The sequence below is a fragment of the Manis pentadactyla genome, chromosome 6 (assembly GCF_030020395.1).
Source record: "Manis pentadactyla isolate mManPen7 chromosome 6, mManPen7.hap1, whole genome shotgun sequence".
Taxonomy (NCBI): Eukaryota; Metazoa; Chordata; class Mammalia; order Pholidota; family Manidae; genus Manis; species Manis pentadactyla.
Window position 1 is genome coordinate 62,808,795 of NC_080024.1, and position 14,270 is coordinate 62,823,064.

Sequence of the window (14,270 nt, forward strand, 5' to 3'; positions counted from 1 at the left end):
TGCTGCTCTAAGTCCCACACACCCTTCCTTCTCTCAGGCAAGGTAACATGAACCCAAGCGGCTCTGTAAACTAGAGACCTTCAATAGGCCATACACACACGGAGACAAAGGGCTGGAAAGAGTTTGCACTGTGTTTATGGATACAGAGAGGTTGCAGTCTGTCAGCTCACAAATCTCTATTTGAAATAACCCCCTAATTATAGATTTACCTCCCTGGAGCCTGCTTTCAGGATGCACAAAGGCAAGAAACCTAAAAGGCCTAAAGTTACCCTTCTATTGCCAGAAGCCACTCTGTGGGAGGGCCCAGCTCATTACTACCCCAGTTTAAATTAGTCCACAAATCCTACCTCTCCAAACTATATTGGTATGTTTGCTTTTGATCATACATCAACACTGCTTTAAATAGGTTAGTTTGCTGACATCTGATACCTGATTAGAGAAAGGAATGTGAAACATGAATGCAAATCTGGCCATTTTTTGGCAAAAAGAAATATTTGTTTTTTCATGGATAAGCAATGTTCGTTGTGAAATATTTAACTGCTAATATGAAAGCATCATTAAATACTGGATGAGATAGAGTCAAGTTTTAATTACTATAGCAGTCAGTTCCCATATCATGGAAGCTGAATTATAACTAGAACCCTAACTGCTTACATTTTACCATCAGCAACTCCCCTCTCACTTGTTCCCCTTCTGTAACTTCTTTTTTTTAATTTGTACCTGGCAATATATTTTTTTATCTCTTCAAGATAGTGATTTCATTTCCTTTGGTCATTTACCCAGAAGTGGGATTGCTGGATCACATACAGTAGTCCTATTTTTAATTTTTCTGTGGAACCTCCACACTGTTTTGCATAGTAGCTGCACCAGATTACATGCATGCCAACAGGGCACAAGGGTTTCCCTTTCTCCACATCTCTCCGATGTTTGTTATCTCTTGTGTTTTGGATGATAGCCATGTAATGATGACTTTGAAAAACACAGAGAGGTAGTACTCTTGCTGCAGCAATGGTGAGTGGGAGCCACAGCAGCCGGGACTCAGAAGAGAATCCCAGCAGGGATTATTTTAAGAAAATGGCACACAAGCCAGACATGGGGGATATTGCCACCTTCCAAAAGGCCAAGCTTTAGAAAATGGAGATGCAGGAGAACACCTTGCTGACCAAAGAGACCGCTGAGCAGATGAAGCAGAGTGAAAATTCCTAAGAACCTGGAGGATTCTCCACCCCCATCATCTTGGAGACCCGTCACTGTGCCGAGAAAGAGCCAACGGCAAGTGGACAGGAGTGACAAGCAGCACTGGGAACCCGGGCACTCTGCGCCCGCGCCACCAGCCTGGGGGTCTCCGAGGGGGCCAGTCACACTACCAAACCGTTCCTTTTGTCCTGGGTTACTACAGAAAATTATTTGTGTGATTAATGAAAACAAAAAACACACCTCATGGCACAAAAACAAAAACAAAAACAAAACAAAAAAACACATATACAGAAGCGAAGAAAAGACCAGAAAGATACACCACGGCAACTTTTTTGTTTGTTTACTTTTCGGTTTTTCTCAAATTATCTAGAATGAGCACAAATTATTTTGAAAACCCCAGGAAGAAAATACAAGGGGCTCCCTGTCCTTAAAATAACAAATGACGCAAAGGAAGAGGGCCTGAGACAGTTATCATGATTGGAAGAGGCTAACAGACTGGGGGAGCCAGGTGCATGAGGGAGCAAGAAAGGAAGATGGGGTAAGGGAAAGTGGGGCCTATTGCTGGGGGCAGCCAGCCATGAAGAACTTCCCAGACACCCTGGCGGCCCTCTGAGGGGGTGCCTTGCCCAGCTGGCGGCCCTGTTGTTCTTGGACCAAAAGCAGAGGTGTCTTGCTGAGCAGCTTTTGGCCTTATAGGCACTGGCAATATTTTTATTTCTACTCAAGAGGTTTTTGTTTGCTTTAAATCTGATCATCTTCCCCTCTGGAAACAACAGAAGTATACCGAAAGAAGGTGTGACAATCTCTGTCCATTGCAGAGACAACTGCTTCTAAACTGTCCTGGTAATCCATTTTCCACTTCTTTGTTAGATCTGTTCCTCAGGCAGTTTTTTGGAAAGAGAATTGTTGCAGAGAGAGGACACTTAAATATTAATTAAAAGGAGACTTAGGGATTTGCTGTAAATTGGTTAATTTCTTGAGTGAACAAATTCAAGATACTGGTGCGGGGCCCAGGGAAGAACCTAATCTGCACACTGACCTACAGAATTCAAAACTCATCCACAAGCCGTCCTCAAAAGGCTAAAGGGTAAACGTTGAATTACTTTATGCTCCATCGACTCAGCTGGTCAAATGTCAGAATTGTAGCTTTTTTTCTCTTTTTCTTTCTGAGAGTCCCCATAGTAATGGCTTATCTTAATTCAATTGTGTTTAAAAGCATCTTTCCCCAGTCTTCACATATAAAGCAGACGGTGATGGGATGATAACTTTCCCTACCAGTCAACTCTGGAATTTCATGTATTGCAACCACAGAATTCATTCAACAAAAGAAACACTGACAGAAACCTGGGAGCTCATTACTCTACTCTATCTTTCCTTAGGCTTTCAGAAAAACGGCTGGGACTACCTACACTCAGAACACCTATAGTGGGTGGAAAGGTGTCCCCCAACCAAAAACAAAAGTTCCTTTCCTAATACGCAAACTGCATAGTTGTTATCTTATTTGGGAAAAGGGTCTTTGCAAATACAATTAAGTTAAGGATTGTGAGATGGGTAATCCTGGATTACCCAAGTAGGCTCTAAATCTAATGATAAATGTCCTTATAAGAGACAGAGAGGAGAAATCAGACCCAGAGGAGGTCGTTTGAAGATGGAGGCAGAGACTGGAGTGGACAGCCACCAGCCAAGTGTGGCCTGCCACCAGAAGCTGGAAGAGGCAAGGAACAGTCTCTCCCAGAGCTGGACGGGGCAGTCCTTCCGATACTTTGATTTCAGACTTCTGGTCTCCAGAACTGTTGTTACAGAAAACCTGGACTGGATCCCTGAGGAAGAACCAAGCGGCACTCGGAGGTCTTGTAAGGCGGAGGTTTGCTTTACGCCGGCGGGCCCAGAGGCGAGTGATCTCCAAAGGTCTGAGCCCAGAGTACAGCAGGGCCAGGCCTTTTACACATTTACTACAAAGCTAAGGGGGCAGTCAGCACCCAGAAACTGTTGCTGTAGGAGCTATTAGGTCACTATAGGTGTATTCAGGATGCTAGTTATATTTTAATCCATTTTTGTAAAGGTTACCCGGATAGCGTTTTATAAACTAATGGGCTTCCATGACTACGATTAACTGTTCCATACCTACTGAGTTCCGGTTGCGGGGGTGGAATACATTGTTACATTGTTTTAATCCCAAGCACCCAAGCAACTTGTGATTCCTCTGTATTTCCGAAGGCTCAACAGAAACCCTGTTTCCTTGGCTTTCTTAGCTTTCCTGGCTTCCTACCAAACCGGGAGGGGGGAAGGGATTTAAGAACTTTCTGTATATTTCCTCATCACTGTGAGGGAATAAATTTCTATTTTTTTTAAGCACCAAGTTTGTGGTCATTTTTTATGGCAGCCACAAGAAACTAATACAACACCACTGGCTTTCAGTCTCTAATCTGAAATAAAGGAATCCAGACAGAGCAAGCTCTAGGGGGTTCTCATCCTCCGATGAGATTGCTTTCACAACTCTTGCTGCAGTCTGGACTAGATCTTTCAGGCTCTTACTCTTAAAGACAGTAACCAGAGTAACAAGACTTTTTCGACTTCGTACTAGTATTCATGACTGATGGAGCTGGTGCGTAGACTGAAAATTTGTATCCCCTAGGTTCACGTATTGCCATCTAATTCCCAGTGAGGTGGTATTTGGAGATGAGGCCATTGGAGGATGGAGCCCTCACGAATGGGATTACTGCCCTCATAAGCAGAAAAATGAGAGCTCGCTTCCTCTCTCCCAGCTCTGCACTATGTGAAGATACAAGAAGACAGCCTTCTGCAAACCGGGAAGCAGCCCTCACCAGACACCAGATCTGCTGGCACCTGCACTGCACTGTGGGCGTCCCAGCCTCCAAGTGTTCCCAGAGATAGCTAACAGCCTGAGTGTCCTGTCAGAGTCCTCTCCTGTCAAACAGGTGGCACTCTCCAGAGGATGAGGAGGTGAGGTCTCCCGAGGCGGAAGCCCTGTATACCTAGACTGATGGACAATTCTGGACATTTTCTCCTCATTTCTTTCTGACAGCCCATGAAGTGAGCACATGTTTGTGGGTGTAGAGAGTAGGTGCCATGATAATGAAAATTATTTTGATTTTGATTTTTTGAATTCCAACCTCTAAACACTGTTGTAACAAAAAGGAGTGGTGAATTATGATGACTTTAGAGACTATTATTAATTCTATCACATTTCCAACAGGAATTTCTTCTCCTTTCTGGGAATCTGGGAGAGGATGAGGTGGGAATATGGTTCTCCTCACTCTCACCACTTTTACCTGACCTCACATGTCCTCAAGGAATCGAGATTTCTGGTGGACTGTTGTTTTTGTTTTTGTTCTTTTATTTTGGTGAAATATAGATAAAATGTACCATTCCAACCATTTTTAAGTGTACAATTCACTGGCATAAAGTACATTTACAACACTGTGCAATTATCACCACTATCCATTCCAGAACTTTTTCATCATTACAAATAGAAACCCTGTGCTAATTAAGTAATAATTTCCTATTCCCTACTCTCTCCCAGGCCCTAATCACTATTCTACACTCCATCTCTGTAAGTTTGCCTATTCTGGTACTTATATATGTGGAATCATGCAATATTTGTCCTTTTGTGTCTGGCTTATTTCACTTAACATAATGCTTGCAAGGTTTATCCACATACTAGAATATATCAGGATTTTATTCCTTTTAAGTCTGAACAAACTACTACAATTCACCCAATATGAAATAGATCATTTGAATAGCCCTATAATTATTAATGAAATTGAACGTGTAATTTTAAAATTCCCCCAAAAAATATCCAGGCCCAACTAGTTTCACTGAAGATTCTACCAAACATTTAAAGAATTATGACAAGCTTAATTAATTAAGTTTAATTAAGACAATTTCAAAAGAAAATATTTACAAACTGCATATCTGGTATAAAGAACTCTCAAAACTCAATAGTTAAAAAAGCAAAAAACCTAATTTGAACATGTGCAAAACACATAAAGAGACATTTCACAGAAAAAGATATGTATATAATACATGAAACACATGAAAGAACATTTAGTATCATTAGCTATTAGGGAAATGCAAATTAAAACCACAATGAGATTATCATTATATGCTTATAAGAATGGTTAAAATAGAGGGGCAGAAGATGGCGGCGTGAGTAGAGCAGCGGAAATCTCCTCCCAAAACAACATATATCTATGAAAATATAACAAAGACAACCCTTCCTAGAATATCGCAGAAATGAAACAAACTCTGGAAGGGTTTATAAGCAGAATGGATAAAATGCAAGAGGCCATTGATGGAATTGAAATCAGAGAACAGGAACGCATAGAAGCTGACATAGAGACAAAAGGATCTCCAGGAATGAAACAATATTAAGAGAACTGTGTGACCAATCTAAAAGGAACAATATCCGTATTATAGGGGTCCCAGAAGAAGAAGAGAGAGGAAAAGAGATGGAAAGTATCTTAGAAGAAATAATTGCTGAAAACTTCCCCACACTGGGGGAGGAAGTAATCGAACAGACCACGGAAATACACAGAACCCCCAACAGAAAGGATCCAAGAAGGGCAACACCAAGACACATAATAATTAAAATGGCAAAGATCAAGGACAAGGAAAGAGTGTTAAAGGCAGCTAGAGAGAAAAAGGTCACCTATAAAGGGAAACCCATCAGGCTAACGTCAGATTTCTCAACAGAAACCCTACAGGCCAGAAGAGAATGGCATGATATATTTAATACAATGAAACAGAAGGGCCTTGTTTCTGTTGATATATTTAATACAATGAAACAAAGGGCCAAGGATACTGTATCCAGCACGACTATCATTCAAATATGATGGTGGGATTAAACAATTCCCAGACAAACAAAAGCTGAGGGAATTTGCTTTCCACAAACCACCTCTACAGAACATCTTACAGGGACTGCTCTAGATGGGAGCACTCCTAGAAGGAGCACAGCACAAAACACCCAACATATGAAGAATCGAGGAGGAGGAACAAGAAGGGAGAGAAGAAAAGAATCTCCAGACAGTGTATATAACAGCTCAATAAGCGAGCTAAGTTAGGCAGTAAGATACTAAAGAGGCTAACCTTGAACCTTTGGTAACCACGAATTTAAAGCCTGCAATGGCAATAAGTATATATCTTTCAATAGTCACCCTAAATGTTAATGGGTTGAATGCACCAATCAAAAGACACAGAGTAACAGAATGGATAAAAAAGCAAGACCCATCTATATGCTGCTTACAAGAAACTCACCTCAAACCCAAAGACATGTACAGACTAAAAGTCAAGGGATGGAAAAACATATTTCAAGCAAACAACAGTGAGAAGAAAGCAGGGGTTGCAGTACTAATATCAGACAAAATAGACTTCAAAACAAAGAAAGTAACAAGAGATAAAGAAGGACACTACATAATGATAAAGGGCTCAGTCAAACAAGAGGATATAACCATTCTAAATATATATGCACCCAACACAGGAGGACCAGCATATGTGAAACAAATACTAACAGAACTAAAGGGGGATATAGACTGCAATGCATTCATTCTAGGAGACTTCAACACACCACTCACCCCAAAGGATAGATCCACTGGGCAGAAAATAAGTAAGGACACGGAAGCACTGAACAACACAGTAGAGCAGATGGACCTAATAGACATCTATAGAACTCTACATCCAAAAGCAGCGGGATATACATTCTTGTCAAGTGCACATGGAACATTCTCCAGAATAGACCACATACTAGGCCACAAAAAGAGCCTCAGAAAATTCCAAAAGATTGAAATCCTACCAACCAACTTTTCAGACCACAAAGGCATAAAACTAGAAATAAACTGTACAAAGAAAGCAAAGAGGCTCACAAACACATGGAGGCTTAACAACACACTCCTAAATAATCAATGGATCAATGACCAAATCAAAATGGAGATCCAGCAATATATGGAAACAAATGACAACAACAACACTAAGCCCCAACTTCTGTGGGACACAGCAAAAGCAGTCTTAAGAGGAAAGTATATAGCAATCCAAGCATATTTAAAAAAGGAAGAGCAATCCCAAATGAATGGTCTAATGTCACAATTATCGAAATTGGAAAAAGAGGAACAGATGAGGCCTGAGGTCAGCAGAAGGAGGGACATAATAAAGATCAGAGAAGAAATAAATAAAAATGAGAAGAATAAAACAATAGCGAAAATCAATGAAACCAAGAGCTGGTTCTTCGAGAAAATAAACAAAATAGATAAGCCTCTAGCCAGACTTATTAAGAAGAAAAGAGAGTCAACACAAATCAACAGTATCAGAAACGAGAAAGGAAAAATCACGACGGACCCCACGGAAATGCAAAGAATTATTGGAGAATACTATGAAAACCTATATGCTAACAAGCTGGGAAACCTAGGAGAAATGGACAACTTCCTTGAAAAATATAACCTTCCAAGATTGACCCAGGAAGAAACAGAAAAGCTAAACAGACCAATTACCAGCAACGAAATTGAAGAGGTAATCAAAAAACTACCAAAGAACAAAACCCCCGGGCCAGATGGATTTACCTCGGAATTTTATCAGACATACAGGGAAGACATAATACCCATTGTCTTTAAAGTTTTCCAAAAAATAGAGGAGGAGGGGATACTCCCAAACTCATTCTATGAAGCTAACATCACCCTAATACCAAAACCAGGCAAAGACACCACCAAAAAAGAAAACTACAGACCAATATCCCTGATGAACGTAGATGCAAAAATACTCAACAAAATATTAGCAAACCGAATTCAAAAATACATCAAAAGGATCATACACTATGACCAAGTGGGATTCATTCCAGGGATGCAAGGATGGTACAACATTCGAAAGTCCATCAACATCATCCACCACATCAACAAAAAGAAAGACAAAAACCACATGATCATCTCCATAGATGCTGAAAAAGCATTTGACAAAGTTCAACATCCATTCATGTTAAAAACTCTCAGCAAAATGGTAATAGAGGGCAAGTACCTCAACATAATAAAGGCCATCTATGATAAACCCACAGCCAACATTATATTGAACAGCGAGAAGCTGAAAGCATTTCCGCTGAGATCGGGAACTAGACAGGGATGCCCACTCTCTCCACTGTTATTTAACATAGTACTGGAGGTCCTAGCTACGGCAATCAGACAAAATAAAGAAATACAAGGAATCCAGATTGGTAAAGAAGAAGTTAAACTGTCACTATTTGCAGATGACATGATACTGTACATAAAAAACCCTAAAGACTCCACCCCAAAACTACTAGAACTGATATCGGAATACAGCAAAGTTGCAGGATACAAAATCAACACACAGAAATCTGTGGCTTTCCTATATACTAACAATGAACCAACAGAAAGAGAAATCAGGAAAACAACTCCATTCACAATGGCATCAAAAAAAATAAAATACCTAGGAATAAACCTAACCAAAGAAGTGAAAGACTTATACTCTGAAAACTACAAGTCACTCTTAAGAGAAATTAAAGGGGACACTAACAGATGGAAACTCATCCCATGCTCGTGGCTAGGAAGAATTAATATCGTTAAAATGGCCATCCTGCCCAAAGCAATATACAGATTTGATGCAATCCCTATGAAACTACCAGCAACATTCTTCAATGAACTGGAACAAATAATTCAAAAATTCATATGGAAACACCAAAGACCCCGAATAGCCAAAGCAATCCTGAGAAAGAAGAATAAAGTAGGGGGGATCTCACTCCCCAACTTCAAGCTCTACTATAAAGCCATAGTAATCAAGACAATTTGGTACTGGCACAAGAGCAGAGCCACAGACCAATGGAACAGACTAGAGAATCCAGACATTAACCCAGACATATATGGTCAATTAATATTTGATAAAGGAGCTATGGACATACAATGGCAAAATGACAGTCTCTTCAACAGGTGGTGCTGGCAAAACTGGACAGCTACATGTAGGAGAATGAAACTGGACCATTGTCTAACCCCATATACAAAAGTAAACTCAAAATGGATCAAAGACCTGAATGTAAGCCATGAAACCATTAAACTCTTGGAAGAAAACATAGGCACAAACCTCTTAGACATAAACATGAGTGACCTCTTCTTGAACATATCTCCCCGGGCAAGGAAAACAACAGCAAAAATGAGTAAGTGGGACTATATTAAGCTGAAAAGCTTCTGTACAGCAAAAGACACCATCAATAGAACAAGAAGGATCCCTACAGTATGGGAGAATATATTTGAAAATGACACATCCGATAAAGGCTTGACGTCCAGAATATATAAGGAGCTCTCACGCCTCAACAAACAAAAAACAAATAACCCAATTAAAAAATGGGCAGAGGAACTGAACAGACAGTTCTCCAAAAAAGAAATACAGAGGGCCAACAGACACATGAAAAGATGCTCCACATCGCTAATTATCAGAGAAATGCAAATTAAAACTACAATGAGGTATCACCTCACACCAGTAAGGATGGCTGCCATCCAAAAGACAAACAACAACAAATGTTGGCGAGGCTGTGGAGAAAGGGGAACCCTCCTACACTGCTGGTGGGAATGTAAACTTGTTCAACCATTGTGGAAAGCAGTATGGAGGTACATCAAAATGCTCAAAACAGACTTACCATTTGACCCAGGAATTGCACTCCTAGGAATTTACCCTAAGAATGCAGCAATCAAGTATGAGAAAGATCAGTGCACCCCTATGTTTATCGCAGCACTATTTACAATAGCCAAGAATTGGAAGCAACCTAAATGTCCATCGATAGATGAATGGATAAAGAAGATGTGGTACATATACACAATGGAATACTACTCAGCCATAAGAAAAGGGCAAATCCAACCATTTGCAGCAACATGGATGGAGCTGGAGGGTATTTTGCTCAGTGAAACAAGCCAAGCAGAGAAAGAGAAATACCAAATGATTTCACTCATCTGTGGAATATAAGAACAAAGGAAAAACTGAAGGAACAAAACAGCAGCAGAATCACAGAACTCAAGAATGGACTAACAGGTACCAAAGGGAAAGGGACTGGGGAGGATGGGTGGGTAGGGAGGGATAAGGGGGGGAGAAGTAGGGGGGTATTAAGATTAGCATCCATAGCGGGGTGGGAGAAAGGGGAGGGCTGTACAACACAGAGAAGACAAGTAGTGATTCTACAACAGGTTGCTACGCTGATGGACAGTGACTGTAAAGGAGTATATAGGGGGGACCTGGTATAGGGGAGAGCCTAGTAAACAAAGTATTCGTAAGTATTCGTCATGTAAGTGTAGATTAATGATTAAAAAAAAAAAAAAATGCAGTTCCTATGTGGTGACCTCTAATGAGTTCTACACAATAATATAAAGGACATATAAAAGTGTAGGCAAAGGGTCTGTTTGTGTTTATACAGAGGATCAAAGCCTAATTTGGCTACCCCGAAAATGAACTAAGAAACGATATGAAAGAGAACTTCCAACATCAGCACTCTCGGGAAGACTCATGCCAGAAGATGATCATCAAAAAACCCCAACAAAGATCCACGCACTGCTACAGCTGTAGATGCACTCATCCCACCAGCTCCTGGACTTGCCATGGGAATGAAGGAGATATCTAAGCTGGCCTGTGCATACAGTAAAACAACAAATTTGACTGGATCTATACTGTTGGAACTCAACCAAGAATTAGGAGAAGTGCAAATTGTAGCGCTCCAAAATCTTACAACTACAGACTATTTACTGTTAAAAGAACATATGGGATGTGAACAGTGCCCAGGAATGGGTTGTTTTAATTTGTCTGATTTTTCTCAAACTATTCAAATTCAGTTAGATAATAACCATCATATCATTGATAAGTTTTCACAAATGCCTAGGGTGCCTAACTGGTTTTCTTGGTTTCACTGGAGATGGCTGGTAATTACAGGTATGCTTTGGTTATGTAACTATACTCCTATTATGTTAATGTGTGTGCGCAATTTAAGTAGTAGCTTAAAATATATACATGCTGAAGTTACTCTACAAGAAGATATGTCAAAGAAATAATCAATCTTCCCATGTTTTCTCCCGCCTGCTACTTCTATAGCTTTTCTTCTTCCTTCCTAATTACAACGAATTCTTAAATAGAATTCGTGCCTCATATCAAATTTACCGAGTATCATAACTCCTCCAAGTGGTAAAGATACCTCAAGACAAATGCTGGGCATAGAAGCCACAGGGCATAAATATGCAAAGAAATAAAAAGCTAACCATTTCAAACAATAAGGCTTCTCTCTCACTTACCAACTTAACATTTCCCTGTGTGGCCCCGGAAGATGACTGGTTAGCCAGAGACGGGTAAGATTCCTCAAGGGAGGAACAACCTAAGACAGGCACAGTCGCTGGGGGGTCATCAGGTGAGAAATTGGGGATCAACAGAGGTGAGGCTTAGAACCTCACCCCCCCTGTACTGAGAGAAATCTTCTGCATATGTGGATGTTTTATTGCCCTTGTCTAGCTTGGATTAACACATAGTCTACAGGCACACACCTGATCATCTACATTTGCTCTCTTACAACACTAAACTATGTTTTCTACCTTTATGTTGTATCTACCTACCACTTCAGCATCTTATTAAAAATAATAAAGAGAGAAATGTGGTATCCACATATAAATCAAGTATAAAAATCAAATGTGTATTCATATTTGAACTGACTGTTTATAGTTCATAATGCATGAGCAAAACCAAAAGTTTCTGTGATGACTGCCCTTGTACTGTTCACCATGTAACTTATTCACTATGTAAGAATTTGTTCTCCATGTAAGAACTTGTTCGTTATGCTTCAGAAGATTGGAGACTGACGAAAATTAGGCTTGGGGTGGATTAATGATTGTGCATTGAGCATTGACTCCCCTATACAGAATTTTATTGTTGTTAACAACCATTTGATCAATAAAAATGAGAGATGCCCTAACAACAACAACCAAGAAAAAGTACACACTTCCAATTGTAAAATAAATAAGCAACCGGGATGTAATGTATAGCATAAGGAATATAGTCAAAATATTGTAACAACTTGGTATGGTGATAGCTGGTACTTAGAATTATCATGTATATAAATGTTGAATCACTGTGTTGTACACCTGAAACTAATGTAATGTAATACTGTGTGTCAACTACCCTTCAATAAAAAATAATTATCTAAAAAAAAAAAAAAAAAAAAAAAAAAAAATGGGCAGAGGAACTGAAGAGACAGTTCTCCAAAAAAGAAATACAGATGGCCAGCAGACACATGAAAAGATGCTCCACATCGCTAATTATCAGAGAAATGCAAATTAAAACTACAATGAGGTATCACCTCACACCAGTAAGGATGGCTGCCATCCAAAAGACAAACAACAACAAATGTTGGCGAGGCTGTGGAGAAAGGGGAACCCTCCTACACTGCTGGTGGGAATGTAAGTTAGTTCAACCATTGTGGAAAGCAGTATGGAGGTACATCAAAATGCTCAAAACAGACTTACCATTTGACCCAGGAATTCCACTCCTAGGAATTTACCCTAAGAACGCAGCAATCAAGTTTGAGAAAGACAGATGCACCCCTATGTTTATTGCAGCACTATTTACAATAGCCAAGAATTGGAAGCAACCTAAATGTCCATCAATAGATGAATAGATAAAGAAGATGTGGTACATATACACAATGGAATACTACTCAGCCATAAGAAAAGGGCAAATCCAATCATTTGCAGCAACATGGATGGAGCTGGAGGGTATTATGCTCAGTGAAACAAGCCAAGCGGAGAAAGAGAAATACCAAATGATTTCACTTATCTGTGGAATATAAGAACAAAGGAAAAACTGAAGGAACAAAACAGCAGCAGAATCACAGAACTCAAGAATGGACTAACAGGTACCAAAGGGAAAGGGACTGGGGAGGATGGGTGGGTAGGGAGGGATAAGGGGGGGAGAAGTAGGGGGGTATTAAGATTAACATGCATGGGGGGGTAGGAGAAAAGGGAGGACTGTCAACACAGAGAAGGCAAGTAGTGATTCTACAACATTTTGCTATGCTGATGGACAGTGACTGTAAAGGGGTTTATAGGGGAGAGCCTAGTAAACATAATATTCGTCATGTAAGTGTAGATTAGTGATAGAAAAAAAAAAAAAAAGGGCAGTTTCTGTGTGGTAACCTCCAACGAGTTCTACACAAGGGTATAAAGGGCATATAAAAGTGTAGGCAAAGGGTCTGTTTGTGTTTATACAGAGGATCAAAGCCTAATTGGGCTACCCCGAAAATGAACTAAGATACGATATGAAAAAGAACTTCCAACATCTGCACTCTCTGGAAGACTCATGCCAGAAGATGATCATCAAAAAACCCCAACAAAGATCCACGCACTGCTACAGCTGTAGATGCACTCATCCCACCAGTTCCTGGACTTGCCATGGGAATGAGGAAGGAGATATCTAAGCTGGCCTGTGCATACAGTAAAACAACAAAATTGGACTGGATCTATACTGTTGGAACTCAACCAAGAATTTGGAGAAGTGCAAATTGTAGCGCTCCAAAGTCTTACAACTACAAACTATTTACTGTTAAAAGAACATATGGCATGTGAACAATCCCCAGGAATGGGTTGTTTTAATTTGTCTGATTTCTCTCAGACTGTTCAAGTTCAGTTGGACAATATCCACCATATCATAGATTTCACAAATCATTCACAAATGCCTAAGGTGCCTAACTGGTTTTCTTGGTTTCACTGCAGATGGCTGGTAATTACAGATATGCTTTGGTTATTTAACTATACTCCTATTATGTTAATGTGTGTGTGCAATTTAAGTAGTAGCTTAAAACCTGTACATGCTGAAGTTACTCTACAAGAAGATATATCAAAGAAATAATCAATCTTCCCATGTTTTCTTCCGCCTGCTACTTCTATAGCTTTTCTTCTTCCTTCCTAATTACAACCCTTAAATTGAATTCGTGCCTCATATCAAATTTACCGAGTATCATAATTCTTCCAAGTGGTAAAGATACCTCAAGACAAATGCTGGGCATAGAAGCCACAGGGCATAAATATGCAAAGAAGTAA

At 40.0% G+C, this 14,270-nt stretch overlaps 1 pseudogene; it reads left to right on the forward strand.

Annotated features, from left to right (window-relative positions):
* The first annotated feature begins 1,074 nt into the window (after positions 1 to 1,074).
* Positions 1,075 to 1,240, forward strand: LOC118907911 (thymosin beta-10-like; annotated as a pseudogene).
* Positions 1,241 to 14,270: the final 13,030 nt, after the last annotated feature.